The following is a 27,761-nucleotide window of genomic DNA, read 5'->3' on the forward strand; positions in this document are numbered from 1 at the left end:
CTCAGGGCATGATCTGGGGGTCTTGGGATCGAGTCCCCCATCAGGCTCCCTGCAAGGATCCTACTTCTTCCTCTGCCTGTGTCTCTGCCTATCTCTGTGGGTCTCTCATGAATAAATAAAAATCTTAAGAAAAAAATAATAACCTGGAAAATCTCTGTTATTCCCTGGGTGAACCATTAAAAAAATCTTAATTCTATAAAAGAGCTCACACTGTCCCCTTCTTATATATGAGAGAAATGAGCTTTAAAAAGATTAAGTAAGCTATTCCAGGTCAAAGAATTTGACATAAGCAGGATTCAGACTGGATCTTGCCGATTTCCCCATCATTTCCTGCTTACTAAACCAATGATTCTCAAACCCTAACAACAATTATTTTTTTAAAGTTTGTTTATTTATTTATTTATTTATTTATTTATTTATTTATTTATTTATTTATTCATGAAAGACAGAGAGAGAGAGAGAGGCAGACACACAGGCAGAGGGAGAAGCAGGCTCCATGCAGGGAGCCGGATGTGGGACTCGATCCAGGGTCTCCAGGATCACGCCCTGGGCTGAAGGCGGTGCTAACCCACTGAGCCACCTGGGCTGCTCCCCTAGCAACACTTAGCTGGAGGGCTTATTAACCATAGATTGGTGGGTTTGACTTCCAGAATATTTTAGAGTGATTCAGTAAAGATAGATGGGACAAGAATTTATAGCTCTAACGAGTTCCCAGATGGTATTGATGTTGCTGATCCAGCGAGCACACCTTGAGAACCACTGAACTGAACGATATTGCCTAAGGTTGGCTCATTATTGTGCTCTAACTTTGTGGTAGTCATTGACCTGGGCAGTGAAGATACAAAAATGAGTGAGGCACTTCTTGCACTTAGGAGTTTACAGTCTAGTTGAAGAGCATCAATAATATAAACATGGTAAATTCTGTAAAGTTACATGCATGAAGTGCTAGGGAAATACCGAGGGGCAAACCCCAACCAGGTGAGGGGGTAAGGGGTAAATAAGGCATACTGGAAAAAAGTAATTCTTAAGTCAAATTTTAAAGAATGACCAGGAGCAAGGGAAAGAAGAAGGAAAGATGGAAACAGCCTGTGTAAAACACAAGGATATTACGTGTTTGGTATACTAAGAAAATTATTAGTAGTTGGTTATAACTAGAGCATAAGCACTTGCAGGATGTCAGAGGGAGTTTTACATATGACTTTGAGTTTGGATTTTATCCTTGAGAAAAGACCATCTCTTTGTAGTATGGGGACACTGGATACAGGAACTAGAGTTACAATAAGAAAATAGAGAAATCAAGAAGCCATTTCAGTATCGTAATGATTACCTGTGATAATATCTATAAAAATTGATGAACCTCTAGCCAAATTAACAGGATAAAAATAGAGAAAACCAAAAGTACTATTGGGATTGAGAGAGGGGATAACATATATTCCACAGATATTAAAAGGGAAATTAGGATATATTAGAACAACTTTATGGTAATAAATTTGACTTTGTAGATAATTTTGTGGACATTTTCTTTGAAAGACACATACTACTAAATTCACTCAAAAGAAATAGAAAACCTGAATAACTCAAAATTTATTAAAGCTCTCAGATTTGTTAAGAGCCTTCCCACAAGGATAACTTCATGCCAATATAACTTTGCTGAGGAATTCTACCAAATATTTTAGAAAAAATAATAATTCCACACAAAATCTTCCTGAAAATTAAATATGTAATACTTCCCAGCTCATTCTGGTAAGGCCAGCATTACCCTGACACCAAAACGAGACAAAATTATAAAGGAAAAGAAAATTACTATCTATACTGTGCATAAAGACTGGTCCACAATTCTTAGGATTTCACGAAATTAAGTACAACAATATGTTAAAAATAATACATTCCAAAAAATTATAATAATAATACATTCCAAGAATGTAAGGTTGGTTTAACATTTGAAAATCAATGAATGTAAGTAACTATGGTTAACAAGTTTTTTAATAAAGATTTCTCCAATACATGTACAAAAGCATTTGACATATTTCAACATCCAAACCTGATAAAAACTGTCAGAAAGAAATGGGGGAAACTTTTAAAACTTGAAATGGCAGCTATGTAAAATATACACTTAACATCATACTTAAATGATAAAAAGCTGAATGCTTTCCCTCTAAGATTAGGAACAAGGCAGGGAGGGATGTACACTCTCATGACTTCTATTCAATATTGTACTGGAGTGTCTAGTCAGTGAAATAAGGAGAAATAAATAAATTTAAAAATATCTGGATCGAAAAGAAAGAAATAAAACTATTAATAGTACAATTGTCTATCAATAAAATCTACAAAAGCACTGCTAAAACTAACAAATGAATTTAGCAAAATTATAGCATATAAGATCTATAGAAGCCTATTATATTTCTACATAATGGTATTAGAAAATTGAAAATTTAAATTTAATAAACACAATTTACAACAATATCAAAAGTACTTGAAGATAAATCTGACAAAAGATGTATATGACATGTACACTGAAAATTACAAAACATTGCTGAAAGAAAGTAGATATAAATAAATGGAAATACCATGTTCATGTATCAAAAGATTCACTTTTGTTCATGTAAATTCTCTCCAAATTGACGGATAATATCAATGCAATCTCAATTAAAATCCCAGCAGGCATTTTTGTTTCTAAAACTCATATAGAAATATAATGGGCCTAGAAAAACCAAAATAATTTTTTAAAAAGAATAAAATTTAAAAACTTACGTATCTTTCAAGATTGATCCTAAAGCAATGGTAATCAAGATTGTGTGATGTTGGGCAGCCTGGGTGGCTCAGTGGTTTAGCGCCGCCTTCAGCCCAGGGCCTGATCCTGGAGACCTGGGATCGAGCCCCCACATCGAGCTCCCTGCATGGAGCCTGCTTCTCCCTCTGCCTGTGTCTCTGCCTCTCTCTCTGTCTGTGTCTCTCATGAATAAAGAAATAAAATCTTAAAAAAAAAAAGATTTTGTGATGTTGATTTACAAATAAACATATACATCAATGCAACAGAATAGAGAATACAGAAATAGATCCACACATGTATGGACAACTGATTTTTGACAAGGGTATAAAAGCAATTCAGTTGAGAGAGGACAGTGTTTTTGACAAATGGTACTTGAACAGTTGGATATCCATATACAAAACAAATTAACTAATTTCAGTTCATACCTCCCAGTAATACAAAAGTTAACTAAACCTATATCAAAGAGCTATTTATAAAACCTAAAATTTGAAAACCTCCAGAAGAAAACCTTCATGACGTTGGATTAGGTAAAGATTTCTCAGGTACAACAACAGAAGCACAATTCATAGAAGAAAAATTTTTTGATAAATTAGACTTCATCAAAATTAAGGACTTCGGCTTTTTGATAGAAGCCAAAGGGCTTGTATCCTAAATATATAAAGCACACTTAAAAACTCAATAATACAAAAACAATCCAATTTAAAAATTGGGCAACAAGTTTGAACAGACACTTTATTTTTTTTTAGAAGACTGTCTATTTGAGAGAGAGAGAGAGAGAGAGCATGAGCAGGGAGGAGGGGCAAAGGAAGAAGAAGCAGACTTTCCACTAAGCAGGGAGCCTGATGCAGGCTAAATCACAGGACCCTGGGATCATGACCTGAACCAAAGGCAGATGCTTAACCAACTGAGCTACCCAGGGGGCCCCTTGAACAGACATTTTACCAAAAAGATATACAGGTAGCAAATAAGCACATAAAATGATCATTAGTCAACATCATCAGCCATTAGAAAATTAAATTAAAACCAAACCACAATGAACTGTCTCTACATACCTATTAGAATGGCCAAAATTTTAAAAAGACTAACCATACCAAGTATGTAGACAATTGGCATTCTCCTGCCAATGGTGATGTAAAGTGGAATGCCACTTGGGAGAACAATTTGTCAGTTTCTTAAAGTTTCTTTAATTATACATTTACTATACGACCCAGCTGTTCTACTTTTAGGTATATAACCAAAAGAAATGCCCGTACAGAGGCGTGTACACAAATATTTAAAACAGCTTTATTTTTAATAGTCAAAAACTGAAAATAACACAATGTTCATCAACAGATGAATGGATAGACAGAGTGTGGTGTAACCATGTAATGCCATCGTTCTCAGCAACACGGTTGAATGAACACTTCATATGTGTAACATCATAGATGAATCTCAACATTATTATGCTAAAAGAAAGCAGCCACAAAAGAAAAACAGTACCTACTCTATAATTCCACTTATATAAGTTCCTATACTATAAACTAATATATGGTGGCAGAAATCAGAATAATTGTTGCCTTGGGAAGAGAAGGTTGTGGGGAAGATTGAAAGGGGATTACAAAGAACACAAGAAAAATTTGGGATCTAATACCGATGTTCATTGTCTTGATTTTCATAATTATTTCACGGGTACAAACTTACTTGAAAACTTATCAAATGTAAATTTTAATATTTATCTTATGCCAATTTTATGTTATGCATTTGTTTTATGTCGGTTATACCTCAGTAAGTCAGGATAGGATAGAACTCTATCGTATAATCTGTTTCAAGTAGTATACAATTTTTAGACATTATTTATAAAGGAAAATACAGACCTATGTCTATAAATCACACTATCATTGTCTGTTACCATAATAATCTCACAGAAAGGTCCACCATGAATCAAAAAGCTATGATTCTAGTTTTGGCTGACATTGCCTAAGTGGATGCCATCAGAAATCAGCAAAATACTTCTAAGCCTAGTTTTCTGCATTCCTAACATGAAGGCATTGGAGGGGTGAAGGGGCATCCTGTTATCTACCTGTGCTCAGAGGGTGGGTGGAATGACGGAGATAGTAAGAGGAGTCAAGCTGGCAAATTTCCAAAACCCCTTCTGCTTGCTTAGGGTTGAATATCTGCCCCTCACCCCAATTCATGTGTTAAAGACTTAATATTTTTGGTGAAGGTATTTGGAAGTAGGACCTTCAGGAGATAATTAGGTTTAGATGAAGTAATGAGGATGGAGCTCCTGTGAGGAGATTAGAGTCCTTATCAGGCAAGGAGGAGACCAGAGTCCACTCTCTCTTCATGTGAAGACACAGCAAGATGACAGCCATCTGTGCCAGAAGGAGGCTTCTCACCGGAACCTGATCATGCTGCACCCTAATCTTGGACTTTCCAGCCTCTGGAACTGTGAGAAATAGATGTCTATTATTTCACCTCTGCAGTCTATGGTGTTTTATTATAGCCATCCAAGCTAAGATACTCCTCCAACCAGAAAAGTTCTGCTTCTACCGGTTTTGTGTAATGAGTTGTCCACAAAGCTTATTTTGAAGAACCAATTTTCATGGATATCTTTTTCTTTCTTTCTTTCTTTCTTTCTTTCTTTCTTTCTTTCTTTCTTTCTTTCTTTCTTTCTTTCTTTTTCTTTCTTTTTAAAGGATTTTATTTATTTATTCATGAGAGACCCAGAGAGAGAGGCAGAGACACAGGTAGAGGGAGAAGCAGGCTCCCTCTGGGGAGCCTGATGTGGGACTGGATCCCAGGACCCCTGGATCACTCCCAGAGCCGAAGGCAGACGCTCAACCACTGAGCCACTCAGGTGTCTCCAATTTTCATGTATTTCAAAAGGAAATATACAACTATAGTAGATGGCCTCCAAAATGTCCTCAGTTGACAAATTCTATGGTCCTAATTGGTAAAACTAAATCTGCCAAGCATCTATTGTGATTCTTCACGGACAGGAATTTGTTTGCAAAGCTGCTTTAGAGAATATTAAGGAACTCCCAGTAATCCTCCAGAAGTTTCCTATCCAAATCCTTTTGTATTTTATTTTGATTCACAGGGAAGTGATGCTCTTCCCTGTGCATATCAGCAGTGTGCTTCTGAGGGTCTCTACCCGCATCCCTCTCCCCACCCAGAGGACTGTAATCTGTAAAACAGATGGGAGGCACTTCCTGTGCTTTCACATGCAGAACCCAGCAGCTGTCCCAGGGGCCCCTCCTGCTGCATTTACTCCTCTCAAATCTCATGATGGTTCTCAAGGCCCCTATAATTATTCATCAGTGAGTCTAAGTAATTCAGAAAACCAGATTCTCAAAAGCCTTTAGATAATCAGGCACCCAAATCTGATTTGTGTTGGATTTATGTTTTCTGAGACCCCACCTGCCTTGCAGCCTCACAACTCTTCCTATTAATTTTTTTTTAACCTTAAGTATTTGTACATTGTGCCTGTGTTCTTTTTCATTCCCCTAATTGCAGTGACTAAGTTTGCTTTTATAGTGCCCACACCTTTTCCCCACAAACTTTGAGTATTGGAAACATGGTATAGCAGAAAGGAAACCTAGACTCTAATTCTGGCTTTGTCATTCAGCTTCCCATGTGATTCGGGCTCGGAGTGGGAATTGGGTCATCTTCTGGGCCTCCATTTTCTCATCTTAAAATAAGAGGGTTAGATTAGGTTTTTTTTTCTAAAGCGTTTTGCCTACTGTTGCTAATATGGGAGGGGATTTTAGACATACCATAAAATATTCTTAGTAAGTATATATTGATTTTAACACACACTAGAAAAATGTGTAATTGTTACATCAAACCAGCTGAAATTATATTTTAATCTAATTAGTAGATTATTTAATGGTGATTAGGTTTTTTTAAGTGAATTGATTTAGAATTCACTTAAGTTAGTAAGCAGATTCAAGAGGTAACTGAGTATGGCAAAAATTGGAGAGATGGAGGCATATAATAGTGGCCCGGAAGCAGTGTTATGACTTGCCTAACTGCTTCACAGGAAAGCTGCATTTCTCCATTCTCCCTGATATTGGGTGGGAGTCACGTGCCTGAATTCTGACCAATGAAATGTGGACACAGGTCATGTATCACTTCTGGGCAAAGCTAGTGTGCCCTTTCCATCTTTCTATTCTCTCATCACAGCAACTTTGGAGGCTATGGAGGTAACATGATATAGAAAGAGCTTAGGACCTTGAATGATCTGATGAATGAAAGTGTCTACTAAACCAAACTAAAAAATAAACTTCTATTGTGTTAAGCCACAGAGATTTCTGAGTTTGTTATCTCAATATAGCTTATCTTATCCTGACTAACACAAAGCATGATAAGATAATCGAGTTCCATCCAGCTCTAAAATTCATTGTCTTTTGTCTGTTCCGTTGTTTAGTTTTAACCTATACTTTTTTCTAGCCCTCTAACTTCAAAGAAGTCCCTTTTAAATTAATTTGCTTATGTTTTTGTCCTTCCAACTAGCTCTGTTTTTAGAAGTAGCATTCATTTTAATTATGGCCATACTTCTGGATAACTGCATAGAATGCTTCTCACATCCAAAGAGGACATGACAGTTAGTGTTATTGTTTGTTTGTGGTGCCTTTCTGAATAGACTCTGGTGACCCTCAACTTTCAGACTACTCACATAAAGATGACACCTTTTGCAGCACCTTGTTTACTATTGATGTCACCACTTCCAGTGGTTATGAGCCTGTGTCTTTGGCTTAAGAAAGCCACCTCTCTTCCTGTTCTAAGTCAGACCAGCCAAATTTTGCTATTGGTTCCCAAAGTCTACCAGTGAGAAACATTCTTAGAAATTGTGCTATAGGGATACCTGGGTGGCTCAGCGGTTGACCCCCTGCCTTTGGCCCGGGGCATGATCCTGAGTCCCACATAGGGCTCCCTGAGGGGAGCCTGCTTCTCCCTCTACTTGTGTCTCAGCCTCTGTCTCTCCCTGGGTCTCTCATGAATGAATAAATAAAATCTTTAAAAAAAAAAAAAAAGAAAGAAGGAAAGAAATTGTGGTATAGGAAGCTCATCTATCCACCCCACTCATAGCATGAACCCTTTTTAAGCCCCAAAAGCTGGAGGAGCCTGCTTTCTTCTACCTTCAGCATAATCCAGAACAGTTACATGATGAAAATCATCATTTTAAGCCTTGGCAGCTGATTACATTTTGAACTTCATATTGGCTTGTGTTGTCTGGTTTTGTCACTTTGTGGTCAAAGATATTTGACCACAAACAAAAAACAACAACAACAACAAAAAACATATTTTTTCAAGAAGCATGATTTAAGGTCTGGATCAAATCACAACCTGTTCTAATCACTGTCACTGATCTATATATCTTCGATTTGTAAGGTCTGCAAACTTTTTATCTGCCTCTTCCCCAAATGACATTACATTTTGATTCAATTTGCCTTCCTAGTGCTTGATCAATCAATGTATTAAATCTGCTGCTCAGGCTAACTAAGAGACAGTTTATAACAATGTTAGCTGATGAAAAATTTGAATTTATGTATTTTCCTTACTCAAGATAATATAGAAATCTAGTTATCTTGAGACTCAACACAAATACCAGTGGTGACTATTCAAATGGTATAGGAAAGCAGTGGCTTTTACTCTGTGAGATCATAAATGGCATGATCATGGGTTTGTTATTTATATTCTAGAAACTTCTAAAAATAATTTGAAGATCATCTTAGAACTATTAAAAATCATTCGTCAGTCAAAACACCGTGTGTGTGACAATATTGATGTCTGTTGGAAATCACAAAACCATGGAATTAGAGAAAAGCAGAAATGGAAGAAAACTATCAACCATATATCTTAGCTCTTTGTTTGATAAAGAAAGCAAGCACTGGGACACACACATGCAAATGTTTTATTTCTTATAACTTTATTGCAATATAACACATCTACTACATAATTTGCCAATTTAAAGTGTAATAATTCAATGTTTTTTAGTGCATTCAAAAAGTTACACAATCAGGGACAGCCCAGGTGTCTCAGTGGTTTAGCGCCGCCTTCAGCCCCGGGGCGTGATCCTGAAGACCTGGGATCTAGTCCCACCCACATCAGGCTCCCTGCAATGGAGCCTGGTTCTCCTTCTGCCTGTGTCTCTGCCTCTCTCTGTGTGTCTCTTGTGAATAAATAAATAAATTTTTTTTTAAAAAAGTTACACAATCACCATTACAATCAGTTTTGGAACACTTTAATCAATCAGAAAGAAACCACATATGCATTAGCAGTCACTACCTGTTTCCCCTCGACTCCCCTAGCCCTAAGCAAACACTGATCTACCTGCTATCCATAATGATTTGTCTATTCTGGACACTTCATGTAAATGGAGCCATGCAATAGATGGCCTTCTGTAATGGCTTCTTTCACTTGATCAACAAATGTTTTTGAGGCTCATCCACATTGTAGCAGGCACCATTACCTCATTCCTTTTCAACTGCTGAATAACATTCCATCGTATTCCTCTGTCATATCTTGGGTACATGTTCATCCATTGATGGACATTTAGGTTGTCTCCACATTGTGGCTTATGAACAATGTTGCTACAAAACTTCACCTAAGTTTTCGTGTGGGCATAAGTATTCATTTCCTTTAGGTATATACTCAGTAATACACTTAATAGATCATGTGGCAACATTATGTTATCTTATAAGGAACTGCCAGTTTTCTAAACCAGCTACACCATTTTACATTCCTGACAGCAGTGTAAGACTTCTGCCTACCTCATATTTTCAGCAAAATTTATTATTACCTACTTTTTAAATTATTGTATTAGCCATCCTACTGGGGGGAGGGAGTGATATCCTATTGTGGTTCTCATTTGCATTTCCAAGATGGCTAATGATGTTGAGAATCTTCTCATGTGCTTAGTAGCCATTTTTGTATTTTCTGTGAATGAACTATCTATTCAGATTCTTTGCCCATTTTTAAATTGGTTTATTTGTCTTTTATTACTGAGTTGTAAAATCTCTTTACATATTTTAGCTACAAGTCCCTTAGGTATATATATCACTATTTGTTTAAAACACACACACACACACACACACGCACACAAATAAATAAATAAAACAAATAAAAATAAAAAATAAAACACACAACACATCCCTATTCTTTCTCCTAGTGAATTATCTTAGCAACCCAGTCAAATAGCAATTGATTGTAAATATGACAGTTATTTTTGGATTTCAGTCAATTGATCTATATATGTATCTTTATACCAGTACTACAGTACTACACTGTCTTCATTACTGTAGTTTTGTCATAAATTTTGAAATTAAGAAGTGTGAGAACTCCAACTGTGTTCTTTTTCAAGACTGTTTTGGCTATTCTGGATCATTTACATATCTGCAAATTTTAGGATCAGCTTGTCAATTTCTGTAAAAAAGGCAGCTAGAATTTTGTTAGATTTTTGTCAATTTCTGTTAAAAAAAGGCAGCTAGAATTTTGTTAGATTTAAGTGAATCTGTAGATTGCTTTGAATACTATTGCTATTTTAGCAATATTAAGTCTTTCAATCCATAAACAGGAGTTATCTTTCCATTTATTTAGGTTTTCTTTCTTCTTTCTTACCTAGGTCTTTAATTTCTTTCAACAATGTTTTGCAGTTTTCAGTGGCTATGTTTTGCACTACATTTTTTTTTTAACTTTTTATATTATTTTATTTATTCATGATAGGCACACAGTGAGAGAGAGAGAGAGAGAGAGGCAGAGACACAGGCAGAGGGAGAAGCAGGCTCCATGCACCGGGAGCCTGACGTGGGATTCGATCCCGAGTCTCCAGGATCGCGCCCTCGGCCAAAGGCAGGCGCTAAACCACTGCGCCACCCAGGGATCCCTGCACTACGTTGTTAAGTTTATTCCTAAATATTTTATTTTCTTAAATGCTATTATAAATGGAATTTTTTCTTTGATCCCTTTTTTTGGATTTTTTGTTGCTATATATTGATATACAATTATCTTTTGTAAATTAACCTTATATGCTGCCATTTGCTGAGCTCATTCATTGGTTCTAAGAGTTTGTTTAGAATTTTCTATATATAAGATCATGTCATCTAAAAATAGAGAAAATTCTACTTTCACCTTTTCAATCTAGGTGCCTTATCACTTCCTTTTCTTTCTTAATTTCCTCACCCAGAAACTTGGTGCAATGATGGATACAAGTGGCAGAGCAGATATCCTGTCTTTTTCCTGACCTTTAAAGAGAAACGTTCAGTCTTTCATCATTAAATATGACATTAGCTGTAGGTTTTATTCCTAGATGCTCTTTGTCAAGTTGAGGAAGATCGCTTCTATTCCTAATTTATTGAGTGTTTTTATCATGAAGTGGTGTTGAATTTTGTCAGATGCTTTTTCTGCATCTATTGGCATGATCACGTGGACTTTCTCTTTTATTCTATTTATATGGCTTATCAGATTGGCTGATTTTTAGATGTTAAGCCAACCTTGCATTCTGGGATAAACTCCACTTGATCATAGAATAAATTCTTTTCATATGTTACTGTAGTTGCTTTCCTAACTTTTTTTTTAGGATTTTTGCATCTATATTCATAAAATCTATGACTTATAGCTTTCTCTTCCTGTAATTTCTTTCCCTGGTTTTGAATGAGGACTCATATATGTTTATTATTTTTAAAGCATAGAAATCCCTGAAAAAAAATTCAGATAATGAGAAAGACTAAAAGCTGGAAAGTGTAAATCCCTTCTCCTGTACCACGTTCACTGTGAATAGGATTAATTTGTGTGTGTGCACACATGCAAATATGAACAAATATGGAATATTAATAAATTTCAATTTAGTTATGTGATGTCAAGAATTAAAAAATTAAAAAATGGATTGATTGGGCAGCCTGGGTGGCTCAGCGGGTTAGCGCTGCCTTCAGCCCAGGGTATGATCCTGGAGACCCAGGATCGAGTCCCACATCAGGCTCCTTGCAGGGAGCTGCTTCTCCCTCTGCCTGTGTCTCTGCCTTTCTCTCTCTCTCTCTGTCTGTCTTCCATGAATAAATAAATAAAATCTTTAAAAAATGGATTGATTAAAAATATATATATAATTAAATAAGTTTGGGTATCCTGAGAAATATATTAAAATAAAAAGTTGAATGGGATAGCTTGACATGGTATATTGATATTCAAGTTAATAGCAAAGTTATGATCCAATATTCATCATCAATAGCCTAACTGGATTTAATCTATTTTGTGGAGTCTTATTTAAATGTGTCACAAGGGATTGGAAAACCTCTAAAAGTTCATTGATTCCTAAGCCTTTGACCTTCACTAGATTGGGGATCAGAAAACTAAGAATCTGAAGATGATTGTGTTAATTTTGAATCATGTGATCTCAGATAACCACTTTTCATTTATTAACCACAAACCTCTAAACACATAAACACACACACATATTAACATTCCACTCTTACATTTCTTATCTACAAACAGAAATAAAATTAATGAGCTAAAAAACCAAAACTAAACTAAAAACAGGGGAAAGCTTATAAAACTAAATGTGGATCCCAACATAAATAGCTGAACAGAGAATGTGATTTCTCAATTCTTAGCAGATAAAAAAAAACTGAACACTTAGAAATTATTCAAAACCAGGGATCCCTGGGTGGCTCAGCGGTTTGGCTCCTGCCTTTGGTCCAGGGCATGATCCTGGAGTCCCGGGATCAAGTCCCATGTCAGGCTCCCTGCATGGAGCCTGCTTCTCCCTCTGCCTGTGTCTCTCCGCATCTCTCTCTCTATATATATATATGTCTATCATGAATAAATAAATAAAATCTTAAAAAAAAAGAAATTATTCAAAACCTGGAATCACTGACCAGAAATTACAGTTGGATCATGTTGGAAAGCAGCAGAAAGGGCTGTGTGTGTATATGCATATACATTTATATTTATTTATATTTATATGTAAATAATGTGGCCATAAACCAAATTTCTTACTATAAATCATTGTATTACATTGAGTGACATGGGTGGCTATAATAACTTACCCCAAAATATTAATAGCTTCAAAAGTAAAAATTTATGTCTTTTGCTTACCAAATGATCTAGTATGGGTGGCAAGTCTTCCTGATTAAATGCCAGATCCCCTCTAAATGGTAGACTGGGCACCCAGGCTTCTTCTATCTTCAAACTCTGCCATGGTTTCCAAAACACCTTTAACATACACTTTGCAAAGTTATCATACTCGTCTATGTGGAGCTATAAAAGGAGAAGGAGTATAGAAGATCACATGTGGAAAATTTATATGGACAAGATCTGGAAATGGTGCACATCATGTCTGCTTAAATTTTATTGTCAGACACATGACAATGCTTCACCGCAAGGAAAGTTGAGAACTTCAGTCTCATTGTGGGCCCCAAAAAAAGAAGAAACTGGTTTGTAACCATCCATCCCATCTCTGCCGCAATTATCATTCTTCTCTGAGACATCTGCAGAATCAGAAATTTCTATTCCAAAACTTTTTCCCCTAAAGTGAATGCTTAATATCTTTTATTAAATCTCTAGTCTCTTGTCCTAATTTTAGAAAACTGGAATTTTTTATTCAAGATTCTTTTAGCCATCTTTCATGCATTTTTGAAAAATGCATAATATAACAATAAATTACTTTTATACAGAATTTTAATTATCACATATGTTGGCAAAGAATGTGCATATCTATAAAAGTTTTTAATGTATGTATGCATGTATCTACCTATCTATCTATATGTTTTATCGAACTAGATTCCAAATTCCATAAAGGAAGAAAAGAACATGTTTTAGTTTTGTACCCTTGGAACTTAGTATGGTATCTAGAACATACACATTCACTTATTCAGCTAATGTTTATTAACAGGCTACTATGTAAAAGTGAACGTGTAGACACTGGAGTGCAAAAGAAGGCAATAAAGAAATTGCCCTATCCTTGTAGAGATTAGTCAAGAATTCTTTATCAAGCAACAAGGTAGACTACAGAGCCTGAAATTCTTTCCCTATATAACATCTGATAATACCCCATACAATATTTAAGACATTATCATAGCGACTGTGTAATATGTCAACTTGACAAGGCTGACCTATATTTTGCAGAATTCCCTTTCCGGTGTGATTCCAGTTAGGGGCGGACCACAAGAGAGATTTGGAGAGAGGAAGTGAAGCAGTAAACATTCTGTAACCCATACATGTTGATCTGCTAGCATATCCTATCAACTTGAGGAAACAGCTACACCAGAGGCTCCCACTTAACTTGTCCTTGATCTTCCTTCAGCTTCTTTGACTCCTGGGCCAGGTGCATGTGTTTAGCTCTGTGACAAAAGACCCTGGCATCTGCAGCACACTCATACTACCTATAACAGAGACAAAAAGAATTGACAGGATCTTCAGTCCATTCCCATGGGTGCTCCAAATTGTTTTTGCCCTCTGATTCTTCACATCCAGCTTCCCTTGCTCACATTACACTTGAGATGAGTTTGTGACTTGCAGCAATATTTCACTGAAGGCTTAAAGAATAATGTAACCAAAACACAATGTGGCTATTAAAACATTTAACCATTTCCAAAGAAGATATACAAAAGGCCAACAGGTATATGAAAATATTTTCAACATCATTAATCATCAAGGAAATGTGAATCAAAGCCATAATGGGATACTACCACATACCCGTTAGGATGGCAATTATCAAAAAACAAAAGAAAACAGATATTGGCAAAGATGTGGAAAAATAAGAATCCTTGTACACTATTGGTGGAAATACCAAATAGTGCATATTGGAAACAGTATGGAGATTCTCCCCAAAATTAAAATTAGAGCTACTGTAATTAGAGCCAGCAATCTCACTTCTCTGTATTTATTCAAAAGAATTGAGGGGGGATCCTTAGGTGGCTCAGTGGCTTAGCGCCTGCCTTCAGCCCAGGACGTGATCCTTGAGTCCCAGGATCTAGTCCCACATCAGGTTCCCTGCATGTAGCCTGCTTCTCCCTCTGCCTATGTCTCTGCCTCTCTCTCTGTGTGTCTCTCATGAATCTATAAATTTTGAAAAAAAAGAATTTAAATTAGGATCTTGAAAAGATTAACACTTCCATGTTCATTACAGCACTATTCACAATAGCTGAGATGTAGAAAGAAACTAAATGTCCACTGATGGATTAATGGATTATAATTTGTGGTATAGACATACAATGGAATAGTATTCAATCTTTTTTTTTTTTTTTTTAGTATTCAATCTTTAAAAAGAAGAAAATCCTACCATATGTGATGACATGGATGAAACTTGAGGACATTATGCTAAGTGAAATAAGCCAATCACAGAAAAACAGATAGCACATGATTCCAATTGTATGAAGTACCTAAAATAGTCAAACTCACAGAAACAAAGAATAAAGTGGTAGTTACCAAGGGCTGGAGAGAGAGAGAACGGGAGAGTTGGTAATCAAGGTGTAAAATTTGAGTTATGTAGGATGAGTAAGTTCTAGAGATCTGCTGTACAACAGATAGTAAAACTATATTGTATACTTAAAAAATCTGTTGAGAGAGAAAATCTCATATTATGTAATCTTAGCACAATAAAAAAAAAATCTAGTCATGGAACTCAAAAGGCTAACCTCAGTCTAAATCTCAGGCCTCCATGTGGTTGGGTCAAACTCAACAACCACCAAGAAAATTCTTTGGGCCTTTCTACCCTACAAACCCAAGCCTAACTAAAACCCAACTCTCCTAGATTCACTTTCTTTCTCACCCCTGGATGATTGATCTGCTGACTCACTTGACTCACTTGAGAAAGATTCTACTCCATACCCATTAGGCATGTCTCATCCTCTGAGGCCAGAGAAGTTAATCGATGATAATAATCTGAAATCTTATATATTTCCTAATCTTAATCCTAACTCAATAATTTCCTAAGGTCTGAATTATCCTGTCTCAAAAAAATACCACATGTGAGATATTGTTGGTTCAATGTGTTGCTGCACCAATTGACTGCTGTTTCTTTTAACAGTCTCTCCTCACATGTTAAGTAGAGATGAGCCTATATGCTTATGTAGTAGAAGTCCAGTTCCCCAGTTTGCTATGAAGAAGCACATAGACAAGAACACTGTATGAATTAAGGTAATGTGAGCTGCTGTAACAAATAAGACAAAATTCAAAAAAAATGGTTTATTTTCTTTTCTTTAATGATCAGAAATAGTGTCCTAGCTTCTGCAGATAGTGTTTCTTTTTGAGGCAATTCAGAGACACAGGCTTCTTTTATCTTGGGGCCCTGCCTTCCTCTTGACTCTGTCAATTGTATCCATCAAGACAGAAAGAGTGCATATGCAAGGGCTATCCACTTCTTAACATCCTTGGCCTAGAAGTGACACACAACAGTCTACTTATATAGTTTGACAAGAACCAATCACATGGTCACAAGTAATTATAAGGAAAGCTAGGAAATATAGTCTAGCTCTGTGCTCAAGGAAAAAAAAATAAAAGGAAACAGTCATAAACAACACATTTTTCAAAAATACATTCATATACAAATAATCAAGGAACAATCCATTTCTGTCCATAGGTTACCTCCATTCAACTTCCAAGGGAAAATTATCTAATTCTGCTGGACTACAATTGTGCTAAGTGCACTCTATTTATTTAACAAATTATTTTACAAACCAGTCTGAAGTGAGTATATTTACATTACTCCATTGTACTCAGATATCTCCGAGCAGGTAGAGAGGTCCATGATTTAAATTCACAGTCCTGAAAGCAAAATAATCACTCCCAAGACAAAGAGAAAAGCTCCCCTAAAGACTAATTTTTGCCTCTTATTTTATGAGCCAAAACTGAATTCAACTTCAAAATGGTATTAAGAGCTCTGAAAAAACAACCCACAGATTACCTAGGTTTCAGGTCATACTTCATTGTCACTAATGAGTCCTAAGAATTTAGGGTAGTTATACTTCCTCTTCAACCTTCTTTGTGAGTCACCTTCTATGCAATGAAAGTTTGGACTAAGGAATTCCTAAGATTACTAAAACTTGTATCCCAGTGACCTACACTTTGACTTGAGAACAAAATAAAGTAAACTTAAGCTCAAGCACCCCAAGCTCAAGCAAAAAAAGGAAGAAAAAGGTCTTTTGATATACTAAGAAGACTAGAGTAGCTGCTGATTAAATGAACCAAAATAGGTGTTTAGATTGAGATTGTAAACCTCACTGTATATACAAAGCATAGTCTAATGATTTCCTAGTTTTTGAAGGTCAGTAGCTGGATGAGGAACATAAGCAACTGAATATAGAATATTTACAAATATCCAACTTTCAAAAACCCAGGCTGTTTTTGAAATCAGACTGTGCTAAAGCAAACTAAACATAGCTTTGATTTAACTTCAAGATGTGTCTGTAACAACTGATTACTCCAAATCCTTCTATTTTTTCTCCCAATGGCAAAATGCAAAAGCTTCATATTACCTCCATAATTATAGTAAACATAGACAACAATTTCTAAAATCATAGCACACTATTTGACGATCCTAACCTATGGATTGTCTATAAAGAGCTGGATTAGGAGGCCATCTGGGAAGTGGAATCAAACACCAGATTCGAGGTGTTTGAGAGGCAATGAAAAGGCATTTTCATCTCAGTATTAAATGAAAATGGTTTTCATATAAACTAGAAAATATCTGGAAATCTGTCTGAAATTATGTTGTAAATAATATTAATGAAATAGTTTCAACTTTATGCTAACGATTGGGTAAGAGAGTAAATTAGTGCTGATAATCCCGGTATTTTAGATGGTTTCCATCCCCCTGCCACCTCCTCCCTCCTCCCAAATCCCACAGGAAATCTAGAGTAATTCGGACTCTGTAAAATAAGACTCATGATTAAAATAATATATGTTCAGCAATCATTAGTTCCTTATATATTTAGACTTATTCATCTTTTTTTGTTTTTAGTTTTGTTTTTGTTTAGTGGTGCCCCCCCTCCTTTCCTGTATTCAGTTGGAATGTAAGGTTTTTCTATGTTGATATGGAAGCTATAGGTTATATTTCTACTTTTCTAGTGGTTTCCCTAACCTAGGTACCTAGATATATGTTTATCTAACAAAGTCTACATTATTCAGTGTCTCCTCCACCTGAACAAGACAATGACCCTAAAACATGTAAACATGTCCCATACCCATAAGATTATTACTTTATAGCTTTGGTTTCTTATTATTTAACACAAGATAATATTATTAATATTATTTTTAATAATCCAATTGTTCTTAAATTTACCAACACCTTTCAACTTCTGTGCTCACTGTTGTTTATTACATCCCCCGTCCCCTCTGAATATTCTTTATTGGTATAGTTGCTTTTTTAGAAAGGACATGTGGGTGGAATGTATGCCTGAAAATGTCCTCAGATTTCTCTTACCTTTGAATAGCCATTTAGCTGAGAATAGAATTGTAGGTTTTCAGTTATTTTCCCTCAGGACTTTGAAGGTGCTTACTTCATTGTCCTCTAAAATTGATGATTAAAAAAATTAAAAAAATAAAATTGATGATTACAGATGGAAGTCTACTGGAAATATAATTTTCTTGGTAGACAGTCTTTCTTTGGGATTAGCTGGCCTTTGAGATTTTTCTTATTACCCTTGATACTCTGCAAGTTCACTCTAAGGTGGATCCATTTTATTTAAGGTACTTGAAACTTGAAATACACTCTCTATCTAAAGATTCATATATCATCTCTCTTAGTTCAGAAGAATTCTCAGCCAATTTCCCTTCAAATATTCCCTCTCCAAGACTGCTTCTAATCTCATCTTCTATATAAGCTAGAGTCTCTAAATCTATATTTCCAGGGTATATGACTTTGGGTAAGCTCCTTTAAAACTCTCAGGCTTAGGCAATATGAGAAAAATTCTGAGACATGTCTCCAAATTAATAGTGCCTATATATATTGCCTAAATATGACCTAACAAAGACCCATAGCAATGTCCACTACGGTGAAATTATGGAGTAATGGGGATAAAGAAATGTCCCTAAGATGTTCCCTTCATAGTAGCACTGGGAACATAGGAACTACGAAATGTTTAACTTAAAGGAAACTTCATGTTTTAGAAGATAAAACTTGAGACACAGAGAGATTAAGGAGATAATTCACTTTCAAGCAATTGTCAGATTTAGGGCTAAACTCAGAATTTCCTGATTTTCAGCAAAGTACTCTTAGTACTCTTAATGCAATTCCACATTATCTTCCCAAGACATTAGAAATATCTTGGCTATTACATCAAAATCCATGTTCAGCTCACTATCTAATCCAATAGTCGAGAATCTTGAATACTGGGAGGCAGTGGAGATCTATCAAAAATATCACTGGAATAACGAGAGGTTAACTGAGTCACCCAGCAACATGGATAGATTAGCCCTCTAACATTGAGCCCTGCTCAAGCTGCCAAACAGTGATTTACTCAAAGAAAAACTCCTGGAAATATTGTGAATTAAAAAACTCATCCAGGAGCACCGGGTTGGCTCAGCCGGTCAAGTGTCCAACTCTTGATTTCAGCTCAGGTCATTATCTCAGGGTCATGAGATTGAGCTCATCTCAGGGTATCGGGGTCATGGGGCTCCATGCTTGGTAGGGGGCCTAGGGAAGGGTGGAATTTGCTTGGTATTCTCTCCTGCTCATTCTCTCTCTGTGTTTTTCTTTTACAAATAAATAAATCTTTAAAAAAAATCCATCCAGTTGAGGTGTGGAATATTTGTGCACTAATTTTCTGTAGGTGGCTGCAAAAATAAAGTTTCTACTGATTTCTTAAGAACTGTATTTTAAGAGCTAATTGGTAGAAACTGATTTAACTACAAGAGCCTGTTCATGGGCTAAAGAGTTCCTAATCATAAATACCAGAAAAGACTGATAACTGATTAAAGAAAAAAATAAAGGTAAATCAGGCATGGCGATAATTAGCCAGACAAGATGAACTATGCCAGGAACATGGTTGTTCTGTAAAAAGACAAGATAAGTGGAGCTGAACAAGAGTCACGCACAACTTTAATCTATCAATTGATCAGTAATGTCAGCATTTCAGTGTGTTCTATAGGCCCACCACTCTATTTAGAGGTATCATGGAAAAAAGGTCAGAAAATTATTAGCAGCTGAGTTAATAAATACAATACATTGTGTTTTCTTTCTTCCCGCAAAATGGAAAAAAAAAGGTATATAGAAGGGAAGAGATCTCATTTTGTCCATTCTGTGGAGGGTGAAGTAGGATGTAATTGGATTTGCCCACAAGTATATAAAAAAACAATTTTAAGTCAAACAAATACTTGGTTAAGGAGCCCCAGAAGAACAATTCAGAAGCAAGTGAAGAGAAAGGGCACTTTTCAGCTGCTCCTGGAAGAAAAAATAAAATGTAGATAAAAAAACACAGATGTGTTAAAGGAAAGATCAAAAATAGCCTTAATCCTGCTGAAAAAAAGTGGGATTGTCAGTATTTCTGCAGTGGTAAATAAAGAAATCTTGGGGATTTATAGAGAAAGAAATGCATTTAAAATAACTGTTAGAGGATGAGGGTAGGCAAGTGATAGAGGAAGAACAACAGAGTTGATGTACAATGACCAAGGAGGAAATACAGGCGATACACTGACAATTAGAACTTTCAGTGAGTTGGTGAGGAAAGAGTAAGAGGCCAGAACTAACAGTCCTAGGGCAAGAGCAACTAAGCAAACAGTAAGGCTACCTCCAAAGGAAGGTGACAAGGGGGCCAACTATATTATCCCAAGGGATCTAGAAAACTCAAATAGGATCCGAGGTAGTGCCAATATCCACAACCCCAAGAGGAGCCTATAAGCAGCATGAAACAATAGCAAAATGGAAAACCACATTACACATATATCTTGACAAGATTCAGTTGGAGCATTTGCCTTGGGGCCAATACCTCCAAGGAGTTTTTCTTTCCTCTCAATCCTAAATATACGTTTTACCAGCATCAAGCTGCTGAATGGAAGAATATGGGTATCCCACCAACCTCATCTCTAGCTACTCCTCCTGCTACATTCATGCTCCACATACCTTGAAATGAATGTAATTCCTCAAACCCACTCCACTTTGTTTTGTGTCTAAGCTTTAAGATATGTTGTTCCCTCTGTCTAGAATACCCTTTCCACCCAACTCTCTTTACCTAGCTAAATTCTGCTCTGGATCTCTACGTCCTCTCTTATACCTCCTTGCAGTTGCACTATCAGTGCCTTTACCACACTGGACTGTAATAATGTCTTTTCTTGTTGACACCCTAGGCTGTTAAGAACCATGAGGAGTCAGGTACCTGTTGTTTAGCTTTGTTCACCTAGAATTATATCAGTGGTCTCTGGTGCACAGTGGATGCTTAATAGTTATTTATGGAATGAGTGAGTACAATTTCCACTTGTCCTTTTATTAATTTTTTTAACTTTGCTCAACCATCTTTATTTTTTTTTGTAATAATAAATTTATTTTTTATTGGTGTTCAATTTGCCAACATACAGAATTGCTCCACCATCTTTAGATCTGTATTCTTCTAAACCAACTTTTCTAATCTTTTTGAACAAGGAAATGTTTCAGAATTGAGAACTTGTTCCCCTGGCATCTTAATGTCCAAAAAAGAATTACTTGTCAAGAGTCCCTAGGAAGGAAAACAGTATTTTCAAAAATATAGAAGAATTGTTAAAAATAATAATCCAGGAATCCATGCCTCCTCGGACAGCTGAAATAAATATACTGTCTTAGTCATCACTATTCTCTTAAACTGGTTTGAGGAAACATGTTTTGCTTTTTGTTTTAAACAGGAACAGATTGCTCAGGATTTGGGGGAGCCAGACACGAATCAGAAAGTCCTTCCTCTTTCATTTAACCAGTCCTTGCTCTCTGACCAGCCCTGAGATATTTACTGAACTACAGATGAAACAAGCTTCTTCTCTCCAGGTGGCCTTGTGTGGTGTTAAAGAGTGAAAGAAATCATGAGCACTCTTCCAGCAGCCAGCCTTGAGAAGTTAGCATAGGAGAAGGACCATGAATTCTGCTCACCCTCATCACAGGGACAGTCTGAACCCAAGTGGTGGGTGTATAAACTAGGAGAGGGAATTGGTGGGGGGTGGGGGCGGAATTAACTCTTCAGCTTCTGACAAGCTCAGCAAGTTGCAGAATGAGTCTGCTCCAAAAATCCTCTGGCATTTTTCCTCTGGCTTTGGAGCAACCTGTTATTTTTTTAATTTTTGAAAGTGTATAGAAGTGAATGTAATTACTAAATTATCTTTATGTGTCAGGCACTGTGCTTAGTGCTTTTTACATGCATTATTTTATTTAATCATCCATACAACCACATGTACTATCCATTTTTATCCTCATGTCACAAAGAAATTAATGCTCAGGGTAAGAAGTAACTTAACCATCTAATTAAACAATAGAGCCTAGGTTCAAACCCAAATCTCTCTTTTTTTTTTTTTAAGGTGGACAACATGATTTTTTTTTTCTTTTTTCAGAACTGTTTGTATTTTTTATTTTTTTAAATTGGAGTTCAATTTGCCAACATATAGCATAACACCCAGTGCTCATCCCATCAAGTGCCCCCCTCAGTGCCTGTCACCCAGTCACCCCCACCCCCCGCCCACCTCCCTTTCCACCACCCCTTGTTCGTCAAACCCAAATCTAATGAATTCAAATCACAGTATTTTTTTCCTCCTACACCTAGAGATTTGTACCTTGAAATCATAGAAATGTTTATTCTATTTAGAGGAACGGCTTTTGGGAAAATTGCACAATTAAATTAATTCACCAGATAGAAAGGCATTTCAAAAATACAGAAGCTTAAAGCAAAGGCAAGAAGGCAGAAAGAATGGCAAGAAGCTAGAAGAGGGACACATAGATTTTCTTCTTGAACTTTTGAGAGAGGTAGAAGAAAAGGAACAAGAGTTAAAAGACTTAAGAATTTTTGTCAACAATATCAAAGTATACCTAACTATTTCTTTATATTTTGTGCATAGTGTATCATTTAAGATATAGTTAATAGTCCAGAGGCTATGGAAGCCTGGAGTGTGATTGTGAATAGGTCATTCTCTCAGACTGTTTACTCCTAATACCATTTGCAGGACTTTAGAGGAAAGGGCAATTGAGCATTCTAGAGGGCAAAGATCATCAATACTGAAGAAAACCTTTTGAAAGATTGAGACCATCTCCACCTACGAAGAGTGAGAAATGAGGTACTTCCTGTAGTATCTGCACATCAGCATATCCCTGAACAAGTTCTCTCAGGGCCCCGAAAGCAAGCACAATGAGGGGAAGTGACATGGAAATATCCAGACTCTCCTCTCACAGTCTAAGGGGCCCTGGAGCAGTGGTTCCAAACCTTGCCTACATATTAGGATTACTTAGGGAGCTTTCAAATACCCTAATGTTTAAGCCACACCACTGACCAATTGACTCAAAATTTCTGGAGATGGAATTAGGCATTGTTATTCTTTAATGATTCCAACATGCAGCCAATGTGCAGCCAAGTTTAAGAAATGCTGCCCCAAAGAGTGGAGAAACTGGTGGGTAGCTGGGATGGTGAAGCATTCAGTAGAGCTAAGGGGAGGTGATTCCCAAGCAGGTTGGCTGTGGATCACACTAGAGAAAACCTGGTATAACAGATTGGTCTCTGTCATCTGTGCAGTAGGGACCATAGATATAAAGTTCATTTGGAGCTTGGTTACCATGCATGAAAGACACCATCTAATAATGGATCATTGTTACATAACAGCAAATTCTGATCTATTCTTATTCCCAAGGACAATAATGCAAATTTCCTTCAGAGAAGAGCCATGGCACTATGCAAGAATATGGATTACGAAATGTAATATAGCACACGAGTGTAGTTTCACAGATTGCTTGTCCATTAAACCATATGATTTCTCCAACACCACCTACACTCCTGAAGGTTTTGCTGAACAACAGCACATATTGGCCAAAATAATAAAAGTGTGGGAGAACCTTACTGATTTCAAAAGAAAACGTATCTTCAGGGCAACAGGAAAATGCTCTTAAGTAAATAGGCGTGTGCATATAGGCTTGTAACCACCAAATAAGAAATACAAGGAGTTTCTTTTCTATTAATCAGAAAAGAGAAACCTTTTTGCAGGGTTAAACCAAATGTTTCTTTAATAGTGCTTATGCAATTGATATCAGTGGAGGAATTTACAGAATTCCATAAATCCATAGATTAGAAAAGCAGCATTAGGTTTTAATTAAGAGGAGCATTATTATGCTTGTAATTTTAAAAGGAAAATAAAGATGTTTCACTATATTTCTACATCTTTAAGGGCAGTGGTCTTTGGGAATATATTCATGAACTGGTAATATTTGGCACTTGATCAAAATTGCTACATTGTAGATAATTATCTCAAGAATTCAGGTTAGGGTTCAGATCCTTTGAGAAATGCTATGCCAACTCTATCAGGGTCATCTCTATCATTAGAGAAAAGAGGGTCCAGTAAGGCAAAAGAAAATTTCTCAGAGGTACATGGTATAGTATAGCAACACCTTTTCCTACACACAGAAAATCTGACATGAGTATATTTTTTACTCTAATTCCAGTATAGTTAGCATACGGTGTTATATTAGTTTCATGTGTACAATGCAGCGATCCAACAATTCTATATGTTATTCAGTGCTCATCACGGTAAGTGCACGCTTTAATCTGCTTCACTCGTTTCATGCATCCTCCCCGCCCCCTCCCTTCTGGTAACCACTAGTTTATTCTGTAGAGTTAAGAGTCCATTCATTTTTCTCTATTTTTGTTGTTTATTTTGTTTCTTAAATTCCATATATGACTGGAGTCATATGGTATTTGTCTTTCTCTAATTCCCCTTGGCATTCTACTCTCGTAGCTCCATCCATGTTGTTACAAATGGCAAGGTTTCATTCTTTTTTATGTCTGAGTAATATTCCATTGCATATATATCCCACCTCTTCTTTATCCACCCATCTACCCATGGACACTTGAGCTGTTTCCATAATTTGGCTATTGTAAATAATGCTGCAATAAACACAGGGGTGCATGTATCTTTTTGAATTAGTGTTTTGTTTTCTTTGGGTAAAAACCTAGTAGGAATAATCACTGGATCATAGGGTAGTTCTATTTTTAATTTTTTGAGGAACCTCCATACTGTCTTCTACAGTGGTTGTACCAGTTTGCATTCACACCAACAGTGCATGAGGGTTCCTTTTTCTCCACATCCTCGCCAACACTTGTTATTTCTTGTGTTTTTGATAGTAGCCATTCTGACAAGTATGAGGTAATATCTCATTGTAGTTTTGATTTGTATTTCCCTCATGATGAGTGATGTTGAGCATCTTTTTCATGTGTTTGTTGGCCATCTGGATGTCTTCTTTGGAGAAATGTCTGTTCATGTCTTCTGAGATGAGTAATTTATGCCTTCAATATTTCCTTTTATAAAACAAACTTCTCCCTCCCCCATAATTCACTGGGAAGTAACACACAGATACTCCTAAAAAGAGCAAATGCCTGCTGTCTGTCCCTGCAATACTTTCTGAATGGAGCCTGTTAACCATAAGACCCTTCTGCCAAGAACCTTGATGTGTTTAGGAATGAAACTTGGTAGATGTGGATGGTTCACTTGAGTCTAATTCATGGAACCAGGAGTCCCCAGCATCTGGTTTGCTAAATTGTTTTGTCACTGTGCTTTATAGGAATGCCATGATAAAAGTCATGTTCAAGTTAGGTAAGTTACTTCAAAACAGATTTTTTAAAATTCTTTTGATTGATTTAAGAGCTACTTAAGCCCATGCTAGTCACTCCTGGCTTACTATCACCACTTCTAGACAGCTATCTCTACTTAGAGCTGCAAATATTCTTATTTGTTTATTCTCCCTACTTCTAAACCCAACCCAAAGGAAGGGTACTTCCCTTAGTTCTCTCTGTCCCTAGGAAAGCAAAGGGGTTTTCTATGGATGTTTTTGATAGACTCCTTTGTTACAGGTAGTCTTCCCAGTCACCAGATCCTCATCTCAACAGGTTCTCTGAGCTCCAGACACTAAGTCACCTTTCTGATGCTCATGGGCTGTACTCTTTTAATCTCTGTCCTCTGAGCTTCTCTAAATTCTAATGATTTTCTCCTGAACTAATTTTATTATCTGCTCCTATTACCTTCACATCATTCTAAGTTCTCTCCTTAAAGTTCTGTGCATTCTCTTCTATATGTTAAACAAAGCCTTTTTTCTTTACAGATTCAAGGAAACAAAACCCATGCACACTTAAGAAACATAATGGAAGCTTTATTGGAAAGATCTAGGATAATGGAATCTAATGGAATCAGGGATAGGGGACTATGAAATGCAAAGGAGAGGAAATGTTTTCTCTCTAGGACTCCTTAATACCTCCTCACCTCCTCTTCATTTGCTTCCTTCTTTGTTATTTATCTGCAAAATAGCAAAGACAGCCTCACCCCAGCTCCCAAGTTATGTATCAACTCATTTCAAATCTCAGAGTCTAGGACCTAAGAATCTAAATTTAAAAACTTCAAACTTCAGTGGGCTTCACTGTTAGTTCAATAAGCTATGGCCTAATTAGGTAGGAAATCAGGGTTTCTGGAGGAGCTTGTGGGTAGATGAGAATCCATGTTCAAAGGAGACATTATATGGGTATGTAGTAAACAGAGGATCTACAACTACAATGACTTGACTTAAAATGTTTCAATTTTACAATGGTGCAAAAGCAATATACATTCAGCAGAAACTGTACTTCAGTTTTTGAATTTGAATCTTTTCCTAGGCTAGCAAGTTGTGGTGCAATATTCTCTAGGTAATGCTGGGCAGCAAGCTGCAGCTCCCAATCAGCCATGCCATCATGAGGGCAAACAACTGATGATATGCTTACAACCATTCTGTACTCGTGTTACCATTGTATTTTTCACTTTCAGTATGGTATTCAATAAATCACACGGGATATTCAACATGTAAATATAAAATAGGCTTTGCATCAGATGATTTTGCCCAACTATAGGCTAATTTAAGTGTTCTAAGCATGTTTAAGGTAGGCTAGGCTAAGCTATGACGTTGGGTAGGTTAGGTGTATTAAATGCATTTTTAAGTTGTGATATTTCAGGGATGCCTGAGTGGCTCAGTGGTTTAGTGTTTGCCTTCGGCTCAGGGTGTGATCCGGGGATCTAGGATGGCGTCCCACATCAAGCTTCTTGCGGGAAGCCTGCTGCTCCTTCTGCCTGTGTCTCTGCCTCTCTCTCTCTCTCAATCTGTGTCTCTCATGAATAAATAAATAAAATCTTTTTAAAAATTTATATTTCAACTTATGATGGGTTTTCCAGAATTAAATCCATCATACGCCAAGATTTGTATTATAAAAGCTATTTACATTTACCTATAGTTTCTTTGGCCCTCCAGAATTTAGGATTTTAATCCAGATCTTTGTAACAGATGCATCTTGTCCCAGGATGATGTTTTCCAAACATTTTGAAAGCAAAGAAACTTTTTTTCCCCAGCTAAATAGTTCACTGCAAGCCAAGATGTAAAACAGATAAATAGCAAGAGTTTTTCTAGTTGAATAGAGGAGGGGAGAACGCAAAGCCCAATTCCTATATGCATTTTGCTCCATAGTGTCCCCTGAAGCCTTCCTTGCTTTAGCCTCCTAGGAAAGCCATTGCTCTTGTGTTTATAACCAGTGACAGTCACTTCATTACTATAAGAAATATGTTGCAATTCTGTTTCCTGATTTTTTTTATAAATTTTTTTTTAAAAAAATAAATTTTTTAAAAGATTTATTTATTTATTTATTCACGAGAGACAGAGAGAGAGAGGGGCGGAGACACAGGCAGAGGGAGAAGCAGGCTCCATGCAGGGAGCCCGATGTGGGACTCGATTCTGGGTCTCCAGGATCAGGCCCTGGGCCGAAGGGTCGCTTAAACCGCTGAGCCACCTGGGCTGCCCATTTCCTGATTTAACTTTAGACAGTATCTTTTAACTACCCACCATAAAAGATGA

The 27,761-nt window shown here is 36.6% G+C and overlaps 1 long non-coding RNA gene across 2 annotated transcripts in view; it reads right to left on the reverse strand.

Moving 5' to 3' along the window:
- The window catches only part of LOC112919931 (uncharacterized), a 124,231-nt gene that overhangs the window by 11,673 nt on the left and 84,797 nt on the right, over window positions 1–27,761 (reverse strand). For both annotated transcript variants that reach the window (XR_003234991.2, XR_011997328.1), the window contains 2 exons: window positions 12,845–14,130; window positions 2,752–2,974 (listed from right to left, as the gene is read on the reverse strand). This is a non-coding gene — a long non-coding RNA (uncharacterized lncRNA). The remainder of the gene's footprint in view (window positions 1–2,751; window positions 2,975–12,844; window positions 14,131–27,761) is intronic.

This window comes from Vulpes vulpes, chromosome 15 (assembly GCF_048418805.1).
Source record: "Vulpes vulpes isolate BD-2025 chromosome 15, VulVul3, whole genome shotgun sequence".
Lineage (NCBI taxonomy): Eukaryota > Metazoa > Chordata > Mammalia > Carnivora > Canidae > Vulpes > Vulpes vulpes.